This window comes from Hyaena hyaena, unplaced genomic scaffold (genome assembly GCF_003009895.1).
Source record: "Hyaena hyaena isolate Hyena2069 unplaced genomic scaffold, ASM300989v1 scaffold_321, whole genome shotgun sequence".
NCBI lineage: Eukaryota > Metazoa > Chordata > Mammalia > Carnivora > Hyaenidae > Hyaena > Hyaena hyaena.
Window position 1 is genome coordinate 911,744 of NW_024080953.1, and position 15,352 is coordinate 927,095.

Here is a 15,352-nt window from a genome sequence, read left to right on the forward strand (position 1 = left end):
TTATCAGATTGTTTTCTTGCTATTGTTGTATGAGTTCCTTATGTATTTTGGATATTAACTCCTTGTCAGATAGATGGTTTGCAAATATTATTTCTCATTCTGTAGATTGCCTTTTCATTTTACTGATTGTTTCTTTTGCTGTAAGAAACTTTTTAGTTTGAGGTGGCCCCACTTGTTTATTTTTGCTTTTGTTGCTTGTGTTTTATTGTCATATTAAAAATATTGTTGCCAAGACCAATGTCAAGGAGGTATTATCCATGTTTTCTTCTAGTAGTTTTATAGTTTTGTGTCTTACACTTAAGTCTTTAATCCATTTTGAGTTAAATTTTTGGGAGAGGTGCAAGATAGGAGTTCAACTTCATTCTTTTGCATGTGAATATTCATTTCTTTATATAAAAAATGTCCAACAGTATTTATTGAAGAGACTATCCTTTCCCTTCTCCATTAAGTATTCTTGGCTCCTTTGTCAAATATTGACTGTATATGAATGGGTTTATTTCTAGGCTCTCAATTCTGTCCCATTGGTCTATGTGTCTGGTTTTATGCCAATATCATACTATTTTAATTAATAGAGTTTTGTAATACAGTTTGAAATCAGGAATATGGTGCCTCCAGGATTGTTCTTTTTCAGAATTATTTTGGCTATTTGGGGTCTTTTGTGGTTCCACACAAATTTTAGGATTATCTGTGTGCAAAAGGACATTGGAATTTGGATGGGGTTTGCTTTAAGTATATAGGTCACTTTGTGTAGAATGGACATTTTAACGATATAATTTGTCAAATCCATGGACACAGGATATGTTTTCATTTATTTGTGGCTTCTCCAGTTTCTTTCAATAACGTCTTATAATTTTCAATGTACAGGTTTTTCACTTCCTTGGTTAAATTTATTTCTGAGTACTTTATTATTTTTCATGCTATTATAAATGGGGATAGTTTTTTAAATTTCTTTCTCAGGTTGTTCATTGTTAGTGTATAGAAATGCAACTGACTCAAGATTAAAAGCTTCTGCATAGCCAAGGAAACAACCCAGAAAATTAATAGGCAACCAACGGAATGGGAAAAGATAGCTGCAAATGACATATCAGATAAAGGGTTAATATCCAGAATCTATAAGGAACTCACCAAACTACACGCCCGAAAAACAAACAACCCAGTGAAGAAATGGGCAGAAGATATGAACAGACACTTCTCCAAAGAGGACATCCAGATGGCCAACAGACACATGAAACGATGCTCAGCATCCCTCCTCATCAGGGAAATACAAATCAAAACCACACTGAGATACCACCTCACGCCAGTCAGAGTGGCTAAAATGAGCAAATCAGAGAACTCTAGATGCTGGCGAGGATGTGGAGAAACGGGCACCCTCCTACACTGTTGGTGGGAATGTAAACTGGTACAGCCCCTCTGGAAAACAGTGTGGAGGTTCCTCAGGAAACTAACAATAGAACTCCCCTATGACCCAGCAATAGCACTGCTAGGAATTTACCCAAGGGATACAGAAATGCTGAGGCATAGGAGCACATGTACCCCAATGTTCATAGCAGCACTCTCCACAATAGCTAAAACATGGAAAGAGCCTAAGTGTCCATCAACAGATGAATGGATCAAGAAGATGTGGTTTATCTATACCATGGAATACTACATGGCAATGAGAAACAATGAAATCTGGCCATGTGTAGCAACATGGATGGACCTTGAGGGTGTTATGCTGAGCGAAATAAGTCAGGCAGAGAAGGACAAATATCATATGTTTGCACGTATAGGAGGATTAGGAGGAACTTGACGGAGGACCAAGGGGGAGAAGAAGGGGGGAAATGGTGGGGGAAAGGGAGAGAGGCAAACCATGAGAGACTCTTGAATGCTGACAAAAACTGAGGACTGATGGATGTGGGGGTAGGGGGGGATGGGCATAGAGGAGGACACTTATGGGGATGAGCACTGAGTGTTATGTGGAAACTAATTTGACAATAAACTATTTGTAAAAAAAAAAAAAAAAAGAAATGCAACTGACTTTTGTATGTTGATTTTGTATCTTATAACTTTACTTAATTTATGAGTTCTAAAAGTTCTTTGGCATACTCTTTAAAATTTTTTTAATTTATTTTAATTTTTTAAGGTTTTTTTTTTTTGAGAGAGAGAATGTACACACAAGGGGGGAGGGACAGAGAGAGGGACAAAGGATTTGAAGCCTCCTCTATGCTGACAGCAGCAAGCCCAATGCAGGTCTTGAACTCACAACTGAAAGATCATGACCTGAGCTGAAATCATGAGCTGGACGCTTAACTGAACTAGCCACCCAGGCACCCCTAAAATTTTCTGTACATAAGATCATATCATTTTCAGAGAAAATTTTACTTCTGCCTTTTTTTTTTTTTTAAGAGAGAGAGAACATGAGCAGGGAAGAGAGGTAGAGGGAGAAGGAGAGAGAAAGAGAGAGAGAGAGAGGGAGGGAGGGGATCTTAAGTAGGCTCCACAATCAGCTTGGAGTCCAATATGGGGCTAGATCTGACCACCCTGGGATCACGACCTGAGCTGAAATCAAGTGGCTGAGGCTCAACTGACTAAGCCACTCAGGTGCCCCTTAATCCTTTCTTTCTGATTTGGATGTCTTTTGTTTCTTTTTCTTACTTCATTGCTCTGGCTACAACTTCCCCTGTCCTATTTTACTATTTAAATGGGAATGGTGGGAGAGAGCCCTTATATTGTCCCTAATCTTAGCAGGAAAGCTTTCAAGCTTTTACCGCTGAGTTGATGTTAGCTATAGATTTGTTGTATATGGCCTTTATTATGTTGAAATACATTCCTTTTATCGCTGAGAGTTTTTGTTATGAAAGGATGTTGAATTTTGTCAAATCCTCTTCCTGCATCTATTGAAATGATCCTATGGTATTAAGCATTGATTCTATCAATATGTATATCCTATTTATTAATTTTTATATGTTGCACCATACTTGCACCCAAAAGATAAATCCCACTTGATGATGATGTGTGAGTCTTTTAGTATGTTTTTGAATTGTTTTCTAGTATTATTTTTTTTTAGAATTTTTGCATCCATATTCATCAGGGATATTGGCCTACAGCTTTCTTTCCTTGTAGTGTATCTTTGTAGTGTCTTTTTTTTTTCTTTAATTGAGAGAGAGAGAGAGAGAGAGAATCTTGAGCAGGCTCCACACCCAGCATAGAGCCTGATCTCACGACTGTGAGATCATGACCTGAGCCAAAATCAAGAGTGGGTCGCTTAACCAACTGAGCCACTCAGGGACTCCTCCTTGTACTGTCTTTATCTGGCTTTCGTATCAGTGTAATTAATGTTAGCCTCATATAATGGATTTGGAAGCATTCCTTCCTCTTCAGTGTTTTAGACGATTATGAAAAAGATTGGTGTTAATTCTGTAAATGTTTGGAAGAATTTACCAGTGAAAACATCTGGTTCTGGGCTTTTCTTTGCTGGGAGGTGTTGTATAACTGTTTCAATCTCCTTTCTTGTTATTGGTTAATTCAAATATTTTATTTCTTCATAATTTAGTATAAAATGTTTTAAAAATGCACACAGGGTTTTTCTTAACTGGCAACAGCATTTAGCTAAATGATTTGGATTCATTTTCCCTGTCTTCACAGTTCTACCCTTATACTGAATGCCCAAATGCATATAAGTTTTGTATCTCAGAGTGTATTTTGGCTCACCAGTGAGAGAAAGGTACATATTGGATTCTGGTGTGCATTTTAAATGTTTCAATATGTTTTCTACTCTTGTCTATGTACTGGTCACATTTTCTAATGTTTCCAAAAACTGACTAATGAAAGTTTAAACAGAGTTCACTTTTCTCATATTATAAACAGCCTAGAAGTAAGTGTTTATCTATAATGGTATTCATCTGTTCAACAGTATCAAGGGTCCAGGTTCTTTCTATTTTTTCACTCTATCACCTATAGAGTATCTTCATGCTAATTGCTTCATGGTAGCAAAATGACTTTTAAAGCTCTAGACTGCACATCTGCATTCAAAGTAGGAAAAATGGGGGTGGAAGTAGGCAGGGATCAGGGAAGAACAGTACCAGCAGCATATGTCCCTTTTTATCAGTAAAAAAAAAGATTTCCCACAGAAACTTTATCAGCAGATTTCATCTTTGGCTTCAATGGCTACAACCAAATGACATAGCCACCCTGAGCTGCAAGACAGACTAGGAAAGGAAAGTTGTCATAACTGGCTTCATAATTTGGCACTGGGCATAAACAACGTCAGGCTTCTATTAGCAAGGAAGAAACAGGATTGGATTTAGAGCAGAAAACTAGTGGCATTTGCCTTAAATATCCAATCTTAAATTGTATTTTCTGCATTTCTTTAGCAAATCAGTGAGGTAGAGATCTAATAATTTCTTATGAGAAAAAAATATATAAAAGCATAGTAAATTGTGAATACCACATCCTTCCTACCCTCTCTCATCCATGGCATAGTTAATTTTGGTGAACATCAATTGTATAACTTTTATTAGTTGAGGGAGATCCATGAAATACAAAAACATTAGTCTTTCTATTTCACACTAAGAATATTCTAGGATGTGATCTCTCTCTCTCCTACTCTGAAAATTTATTCATACTGCCATATCCAAAAAGTCATTTCTATAGGCCACTGTTAGGCCTAGTGCATCCTAATTGAGAGAGAGCATAATGATTACATAATACACAAAAAATATATAGGCCAAAGATAGAGATCAAGTTTATCCAAGAAGTACAAATTGATTTATATTATTGCTATGGAAAAGGCAAGTTTCTTTCTCTTGGCAACATTTTTTCTCATATGTAGATGACTATTGCCTTGTGGTCTTGTAGTAGAGTGCTCCAGCCATTATCAGACATGTCAACTGCCACTCTGAACAGGCTTGAAATGCCTGGAGCTCTAAAAACTGATAAGAAAAATCAGAGCCTATTTTAGCTTTTCAAAAGCTTCTTGACACTCCAGATGACAAATATCCTCATCACAGTTTTCTCTTCTAAGTAGCCAAAAAGCAGACCAGCTAGATTGCCAAAGCGAGGAGGCACTTTGTATTAATGTTTTTATCCTCAACATGTTGATTTGGTCTTTTAAGTTTGCTTGCATGGATGTAAGGCTTTTCCATTTTTTCATAGTTTCTTGTTCCATAAAAGAATTGGATGTATTTTTCCAAGTTTAATCCTGTATGTTTAATCTCTGAAAACTCAAATTTGAATTTTCTATGCTTCAATATAAAGCCCATTTGTTTAACATTCAACAGCTTTTTTTGTTGTTGTTGTTTATGCACTGTGTATAGACACTAAAGAAAACCAAATACAGTACAGTGAATAAGATAATCATCCCTGTTTTTGCTGAGCTTACAGTAGAGCGAGGAGACAAATTTTGTTATTCAAAGAAAGTTTCCCAAGGAAATTTAAAACTAAGCTAAGACCTTGTGTTACTTAAGGAAAGTAATGCCAACTGCTGAAACAAACCCCAATTTCTCAGCAGTTTAATACACAAATGATTTACTTCTTACTCACATTGCAGTTACATGAAAGTTCCAGCCAACTTCATCTTAGACCTCTTTTCTCCTCAAGAGGTGGACGGAAAATTGAGTAATATTTGCTTGTAGTAGGACTTTATGGACCAGGACTTACAGTGATGAATCACTTCCCTCACATTTTACTTAGTTACACAGTCACACCTAACTGCAAGAGAGGCTAGGAAACACAGTCTAGCCATGTGCTGATGATGAAGCAGGAAATATGGATACTGCTGAACACAAGTAGTGTCTACCCAAGCCTGAAGAGTGAGTAGCAATTAGCCACAAAAGTTGAAGTGCCGGGAGCTGCACCGGCCTCTATGGATGGCAGTCACAGCAAGGAAATGGCAGTGTTTGCACAGCTACTGCCATGAGAAGTGAAAACTGATATCTCCTGCTACTACTGGCTCATGTTGTGCTGGTATTGACCAGGCCTCACAATATTCCATATCAGACCAATATTCTGAACACAGATACCTCATAAGGAAAAGCATATTCCTGCCTTTACAAGAGAGATTTTAGATGAAAGCTCTATGGATGATTGTCAAAAGGCTCTTCCTAAGGGCCTTGCAGATCCAAGACTTAGGGGGTTAAGAACACAAGAATTACAACTGAGCCTGGCCCCAAGACAAAGAGACTAATTTAGAGTTAAGGTACAGATAAGGGCAGAACTTAAGTTAATACTTACACCTTCTCCTAACTGGTGATGTATGGCAGTCCCTTCCCCAAGGCCTACTTTCTGCAAACACCCTCCCTTACAGGTGGCTAGGATGAGGATAGATAAGAGTAGCTAAAGCATTACCCACAAACAAAAGGCTGACACATTTAGGGCCTCCATGGTGTTCACACATTCAGCATCAAATAGGTTTCCACAAACAACTTATTAACCAACTCAAAAACATACATTTGAGACTCAGACAGAATGACTCTTAGCCCATCTATACACTTAACCTATGACCTAACCTTAGCGTTATTAACTTAGAACAAATATGTATCCTGTCTTTTACTAAGAATACCCTAATTCTCTAGTTATAAGATTTCCCTAACCTCACTATAATTGGAATAGTTCTGCAAGAATATTTCTGTAAAACCTGCTTCTGTACACTTTCCAAAGCATCTTATCACAAAGAGTTATCCATTGTAAAAATTCCTTTTTCTGATGTCATGTTATCATTTAACCTATAAATAAAGACACCAAAACCAACAGGACAGAGATGCCTGCCTGGTGATCAGAAAGAATCACGGGGCTCTCTCACTCTCTCTCTCGCTGACACCGTCCAACCTTCAGGGACCCCTGGACCTGCCGGAGCCGGCTCGGCCTCCAGCATTGAAGCAAGAGAGAAGATGGAGAGATGTAATGAAGAATGCTACAGACAGAGAAAGCACAAAATAGAAGACCTGGAGGTGAGAAAATATGGCAAGTAGAAGCTGAAAGTTGTCCAATGTGACTGGAATATGGAATTCAAATTGGTGAAGTGAATAATGGGCAGGTAATGAACATCTTTGTGGACCATTTTAAGGAAAATGGTCTTTACCCCAAGAAAAGTAGGATTCCTTTAAACTTTTTAACGACGGAAGTGAGATGATCAGGTTAGATATGTTTAAAAACCATAATTCTTGTGGTACGGAAAATAAATTGGAAGAAATGAGAGGGAGTAAGACTGAAGGCCAACTAAGAAGCTGTTTATAATTTAAGTAATAGGCCCTAAACTAGGATAATAATAATAATGTCATTAAAAGGCCTATGGGGGGAAAAGTAGATTGTTTTGGAAGATATCTAGAAAACAAAATAGAAATAATATGATTTCTGATTAGATGTGGGTTGCAACATTTCAGATATTTTTCTGCATTTTAGCTAGAAATACTTACTTGCTTATCTAGGTAAGCTAGAATAAACACTCCAATTTCATATAACAACCCTTTAATCAATATTTGGAATGAGGTTAGGGTGTTCCCAAGTCTAAGAGCAAGAAAGGACACCAATATATTTCATTTAGAATTACAAATGTAGTTGGGGACTACTATTCATCCAAGACCACTTGCCTGAAATAATTACATAAATCAATACCTGATGTGAATTAGGAAGTTCCTAATTGACTCTGGGCATCTGATATCTCATTTTCCTCCCTTCATAGACTTCAAAAAATTATAAGATTGCCTAAATTGAAAAAAATTTTCTGCTTCATCACAAATCAGGTTATATCTTGGCTTGGAGTGAAGGTTTAATTTTGTCACTGGCTGAAGAAGTAGGGGACATCTTAGTCAGACAAAAAGGAAGAAGTGCCAGTAGCTTTGCTGTGCAAAGGCTTTTTCAGCATATTTCAGGACATATTTGTTTAACAGAATCCCAGATTGCATTCTGGGACATACCACCTGAAGACATTCTGTTTTTGCAATATCAAGTCACAAATGCTGCTTGCCAAAATTCATGCTATTGCTCACCTAGCTAGGCCTGACCACCTTAAGAACTGAGAATAGTGGGCAGAAGGTCCTGGATGACATTGTGGAAATTGGGTCATGCCCACAAGCTCATCTTTAGAAGTAACTGCCTACTAGCTTTTGAAGTGCCATGGTGTGTTCCCTATTCTGTTCCTATTCAGTGATCCTAAGTGATGTCATGTTGTTCCTGGCTTATTTCTTCATTCCTCTCTCCCCTAGACATACCCAGCAACTTCTTACTTCCTCATAAATATCACTTACTTCCTTGTGTATCACATGTGTTCTGGTGCTATATTCCAGTCTTCAACCTGTCTAAACTTGCCATCTGACTCTTCCCCAGGAGGGAGGTAAGTATTTCAGGTACCCCACTTGCATCCTGGAGCTTCCCCTACCCTTTGGGGAGCCTCTGCCTAATAACTACTGCCCTGGCCTCACCCCAGTTATTATGGTTGGTTTCTGCAACTGGAATTATCCTTTGGATCCCATGTATCCTACTTTCTTTCCAATGCTATAAAATATGACTATAGAACTGGCCACATATTTCTCTTTTTTGAATTTGGAATTTAAGAAATTTGTAGCAGCAGGAATTAACTAATGATGATTATTCCTGTTTTTTAAATATTTATTTATTTTTGAGACACACACACACACACACACACACACACACAGAGTGCAAGCAGGGGAGGAGCAGAGAGAGAGGGAAACACATAATCCAAAGCAGGTTCCAGGCTCCGAGCTGTCAGCACAGAGCCTGATACAGGGCTTGAACTTATGAACCATGACATCATGACATGAGCTAAAGTTGGACGCTTACCCAACGGAGCCATCCAGGCACCCCTCCTGCTCATTATAAATACATATTATTTATGTTCTTAAAATTAGAAATACATTTTTGCATCTCAAAACATGTTTTAAGTTGATCTCCATCATTTAATTGACAAATATCTAACAAAACTACACTATTTGATTCAGATGCAATGATTGCTGAATATCATGGTTTTAAGATATTTTGGAGTTTGTAGTTCCGTAGTTAAACTCAGAAAGTACTGCCTTAGTGGTTTGCCCCTGCTTTGATGAGTATATTAAAATCATCAAAAACTTGCACAGCAAAGGAAACAACCCACAAAACTAATAGGCAACCAACGGAATGGGAAAAGATAGTTGCAAATGACATATCAGATAAAGGGTTAATATCCAGAATCTATAAGGAACTCACCAAACTCCACACCCGAAAAACAAACAACCCAGTAAAGAAATGGGCAGAAGATATGAACAGACACTTCTCCAAAGAGGACATCCAGATGGCCAACAGACACATGAAACGATGCTCAGCATCCCTCCTCATCAGGGAAATACAAATCAAAACCACACTGAGATACCACCTCACGCCAGTCAGAGTGGCTAAAGTGAGCAAATCAGAGAACTCTAGATGCTGGCGAGGATGTGGAGAAACGAGCACCCTCCTACACTGTTGGTGGAAATGTAAACTGGTACAGCCCCTCTGGAAAACAGTGTGGAGGTTCCTCAGGAAACTAACACTAGAACTCCCCTATGACCCAGCAATAGCACTGCTAGGAATTTACCCAAGGGATACAGAAATGCTGAGGCATAGGAGCACATGTACCCCAATGTTCATAGCAGCACTCTCCACAATAGCTAAAACACAATAGCTAAAAGTGTCCATCAACGGACGAATGGATCAAGAAGATGTGGTTTATCTATACCATGGAATACTACATGGCAATGAGAAACAATGAAATCTGGCCATGTGTAGCAACATGGATGGACCTTGAGGGTGTTATGCTGAGCAAAATAAGTCAGGCAGAGAAGGACAAATATCATATGTTTGCACGTATAGGAGGATTAGGAGGAACTTGACGGAGGACCAAGGGGGAGAAAAAGGGGGGAAATGGTGGGGGAAAGGGAGAGAGGCAAACCATGAGAGACTCTTGAATGCTGACAAAAACTGAGGACTGATGGATGTGGGGGTAGGGGGGGATGGGCATAGAGGAGGACACTGTGGGGATGAACACTGGGTGTTATGTGGAAACTAACTTGACAATAAACTATTTGTAAATAAAATAAAATAAAATCATCAAAAACTATTGCTATTTCTTAGTGTTTTTTTTAACTCTCAGAGGAAATTACCACTTAACCCTATCAAATTTTACTATAAGATTTTAGCATCGTTTTAGCATTGCTTGCATTTTCCTTTTTAAACAAAAGAGATTTTTAAAAAGTTTCTTAATGAACTATTTTTTTGTTATAAGTAGGTTTTAGATGTTTTATAACTTACATCTTTCTAAGGATCTTTTGGTGGCTTTCAACTTCATGATGATGTGATGACATGAGGCAGATTTAAGCCATGATATATAGAGTCCCTTGAGGAAAAAGAATATAAGTATGTGATCTCTCAAAGAGCTTTCAAGCTACTTACATTATTATTCAATAGAGAAAATATCTTTTTGTTCTCTGTCTAATGAAGGACAACACATATTTCACAATTAAAAAATAATATTTCACAATGTACAAGTTTGTCCTCTTGTATTTCAGGGGATCTGAAAATCCCCCCTCCCAAGAAAATGAATAGACACATGTTTTTTACAGTTTTATGATTTATTCCTGAAAATGCATCCATCCATCAAATAAGTATTATAAGATATAATGCCTCCCTGATTCTTCCTTTCAAGATCTCACTATCTGTTCTTCTTCTGACTCCAAAATGAGCCTTAACTAAAAACAAAATGTGGTAGAAAAATGAAACAGTGGTCTCAAGAATTTAAAATGCATTAATAATAGCTACCATTTATTGAGTACCTAGTATATAGAATGCACAACATTGGATGCACTTACAGATATTATTACTAATCCTCATAGTGAGAGGTATGCTTTATTATCTCTCTTTTGTAGATAAGGGAAAGGTAATCAAAGCTCAGGAAGGTTAAGTAATTCATCTAGTCATATGACTAGAAAGTGGCAAAACCAGAATTTGCAGTCAAGTCTGGCTCCAATGTCTATGCAAACTGTAATGCTTAATTATACAATGCTGCATCTATTGCATGGTTATTCCAATATTTGAAGTGGTGGCAGAATGGATTAATTGGGGTACGCCTAGAAGTAGGGGAACAGGAAAACTTTCAGGGTCATTCAAAGGCAGGTGAGTAAACATAAGGGCATGTCCAAGAGTTTCTGATTCTTGAGTGTATTAGTTTTCTATTTTATTATCATATAGTCTGATAGTTTATAAGTCTGGCATGGGTTTTACCAGGCCAAAATTAATGTCAGCATGTCAGCAAAGCTGTAGGAGAGAACCCATTTCCTTGCCTTTTTAATGTCACCATGTCAGCAAAGTTGTGTTCCTTTTCTGAGGCTGTAGGAGAGAACCCATTTCCTTGCCTTTTCTGCCTTTAGAGACCACATGCAATTCTTAGCTCATAGCCCCCTTCCACCTTCAAAGCAGCAACACAGCATCTCTTTGGCCCTACTTCTTTAATCAGATCTGTTTCTCTGACTGTATTCTGTGACCCCATTCTTCCATTTTAATATTTTTAATTTTTAATTTTAATGTTTAAATATAATTTATTGTCAAATTGGTTTCCATACAACACCCGGTGCTCATCCTAACAAATGCCCTACTCAATGCCCATCACCCACTTTCCCTTCTCCCCCACCTCCCCTCAAGCCTCAGTTTGTTCTCTGTATTTAAGAGTCTCTTATAGTTTGTCTCCTTCCCTCTCTAACTTTTTCCCCCTTCTCCTCCCCCATGGTCTTCAGTTAAGTTTCACCAGATTCACATATGCGTGAAAACACATGTTATCTATCTTTCTCTGACTGACTTATTTCACTTAGCATAATACCCTCCAGTTCCATCCATGTTGCTGCAAATGGCCAGATTTCTCAGTGCCAAGTAGTATTCCATTGGATATATAAACCACATCTTCTTTATCCATTTGTCAGTTGATGGACATTTAGGCTCTTTCCATAATTTGGCTGTTGTTGAAAGTGCTGCTCTAAACATTAGGGTACATGTGCCCCTATGCATCAGCACTCCTGTATCCTTTGGGTAAATTCCTGGCTGTGCTATTGCTGAGTCATAGGGTAGTTCTATTTTTAATTTTTTGAGGAACCCTCACACTGTTTTCCAGAGCGGCTGTACCAGTTTGCATTCCCACCAACAGTGCAAGAGGGTTCCTGTTTCTCCACATACTCACCAGCATCTATAGTCTCCTGATTTGTTATTTTTAGCCAATCTGACTATGTAAGGCGGTATCTCAGTGTAGTTTCGATTTGTATTTCCCTGATGATGAGTGACACTGAGCATCGTTTCATGTGTCTTTTGGCCATCTGGATGTCTTCTTTGGAGAAGTGTCTGTTCATATCTTCTGCCCATTTCTTCACTGGATTATTTGTTTTTCAGGTGTGGAGTTTGGTGAGTTCTTTATAGATTTTAGATAGTAGCCTTTTATCTGATTTGTCATTTGCAAATATCTTTTGCCATTCTGTTGGTTCACTTTCAGTTTTGTTGATTGTTTCCTTTGCAGTGCAGAAAGTTTTTATCTTGATGTGGTCCTAGTAGTTCATTTTTGCTTTTAATTCCCTTACCTTTAGAGATGTGTCAAGTAAGAAATTGCTATGGCTGAGGTTAAAGAGGTTGTTGCCTGTTTTCTCCTCTAGGGTTTTGATGAGTTTCCCATCTCATATTCAGGTCCTTCATCCATTTTGAGTTTATTTTTGTTATGGTATAAGAAAGTGGTCTAGTTTCATTCTTTTGCACGTTGCTGTCCAGTTCTGCCAGCACAATTTGTTAAAGAGACTGTCTTTTTTCCATTGGATACTCTTTCCTTCTTTGTCAAAGATTAATTGGCCATACATTTGTGGGTCCAATTCTGGGTTCTGTATCCTATTCCATTGGTTTATGTGTCTGTTTTTGTGCCCATACCATGCTATATTGATGATTACAGCTTTGCAGTAGAGGCTAAAATCTGGGATGGTGATGCCTCCCACTTTGGTTTCCTTCTTCAATATTACTTTGGCTATTCGGCGTCTTTTGTGATTCCATGCAAATTTTAGGATTGTTCTAGTTTTGAGAAAGAAGAATGCTGGTGCAATTTTGATTGGGATTGCATTGAATGTATAGATTGCTTTGGGTAGTATTGACTTTTTTTATTCTTCCATATAATTTATTGCCAAATATTTATTGACAATATTTATTCTTCCAATCTATGAGCATGGAATATTTTTCTCTGTCTTTGTGTCTTCTTCAATTTCCTTCAGAAGTTTTCTATAGTTTTCAGCATACAGATCTTTTACCTCTTTGGTTAGGTTTATTCCTAGGTATTTTATCGTTCTTGGTGCGATTGTGAATGGGATCAGTTTCTTGATTTCTCTTTCTGTTGCTTTTTTATTGACGATAAAAATGCAACCAATTTCTGTATGTTGATTTTGTACCCTGCGACTTTGCTGACTTCATGTATCAGTTCTAACTAGCAGACATTTGGTGGACTCTGTCGGGTTTTCCCTGTAGAGTATCACATCATCTGTGAAAAGTGAAAGTTTAACTTCGTCTTTGCCAATTTTGATACATTTTATTTCATTTTGTTGTCTGAATGCTGATGCTAGGACTTCCAGAACTATGGTAAACAACAATGGTGAGAGTGGACATTCATGTCGTGTTCCTGATAACAGGGAGAAAGCCCTCAGTTTTTCCCCACTGAGGATAGTATTAACTGTGGGCTTTTCATAAATGGCTTTTATGATATTTAAGTATGTTCCTTCTATCTTGACTTTCTTGAGGGTTTTTATTAAGAAAGGATGCTCTATTTTGTCAAATGCTTTTTCCTGCATCTATTGACAGAATCATATAGTTCTCTTTTCTTTTGTTAATGTGATGTATCACATTGATTGATTTGCAAATATTGAACCAGCCCTGCAGCCCAGGAATGAATCCCACTTGATCATGGTGAATAATTCTTTTTAGATGCTGTTGAAATCCATTTGCTAGTATCTTGTTGGGAATTTTTATCCCTATTTATTAGGGATATTGGCCTGTAGTTCTCTTTTTTTTTCTGGGTCTCTGTCTGGTTTGGGAATCAAAAGTAATGCTGACTTCGTAGAATGAGTCCGGAAGTTTTCCTTCCATTTTTATATTTTGGAATAGCTTGAAAAAGATAGGTATTAACTCTGCTTTAAATGTCTGGTAGAATTCCCCAGGGAAGCCATCTGGTCCAGGGCTCTTATTTGTTGGGATATTTTTGATAATTGATTCAATTTCTTCACTAGTTATGGGTCTGTTCAAATTTTCTATTTCTTCTCATTTGAGTTTTGGTAGTGTGTGAATGTTTAGGAATTTGTCAATTTTTTCCAGATTGTCCAGTTTGTTGGACATATTGTTGGACATATTTGTTGGAAATATTATAATATTTCATAGTATTCCCTGATAATTGCTTCTATTTCTGAGGGATTGGTTGTAATAAATCCACTTTCATTCGTGATTTTATCGATTTGGGTGCTCTCTCTTTTCTTTTTGAGAAGACTGGCTAGAGGTTTAACAATTTTAGTTTTTTAAAACCGACTCTTGGTTTCATTGATGTATTCTACTTGGGGGGGGGGATTCTATATTGTTTATATTTGCTCTGATCTTTATTATTTCTCTTCTTCTGCCAGGTTTGGGGTGTCTTTGCTGTTTTGCTTCTAGTTCCTTTAGATGTGGTGTTAGATTTTGTATTTAGGATTTTTCTTGTTTCTTGAGATAGGCCTGGCCTGCAATGTATTTTACGCTTAGGATTGCCTTTGCTGCATCCCAAAGAGTTTGGATTGTTGTGTTTTCATTTTCATTTGTTTCCATATATTTTTAAATTTCTTCTCTAATTGCCTGGTTGATCCATTCATTCTTTAGTAGGATATTCTTTAACCTCCATGCTTTTGGAGGTTTTCCAGACTTTTTCCTGTGGTTGATTCCCTTCTTCCATTTTATTTTTATTTTATTTTTTTTTTTTTTGGTAAATGTTTTATTTATTTCTAGGAGAGAGAGAGAGACAGCATGAGCAGGGGAGAGTCAGAGAGAGAGGGAGTCACAGACTGAAACAGGCTCCAAGCTCTGAGCTGGCAGTCAGCACAGAGCCCGACACGGGGCTCGAACCCACGAACCGCGAGATCATGACCTAAGCGAAAGTCAGACACTTAACCGACTAAGCCACCCAGGCGCCCCTCCCTTCTTCCATTTTAAAGACTCTGTGATTACATTGGGCCTACCTGGATAACTCAGTATAATCTCCCTATTTTATAATCAGCTGATTAGGATCCTGAATTCCACCTATAATCTCCATTAGTCTTTGCCATGGATCTTAACATGTCCACAGACTTCAGGGATTAGGATTTGAATATATTTGTGG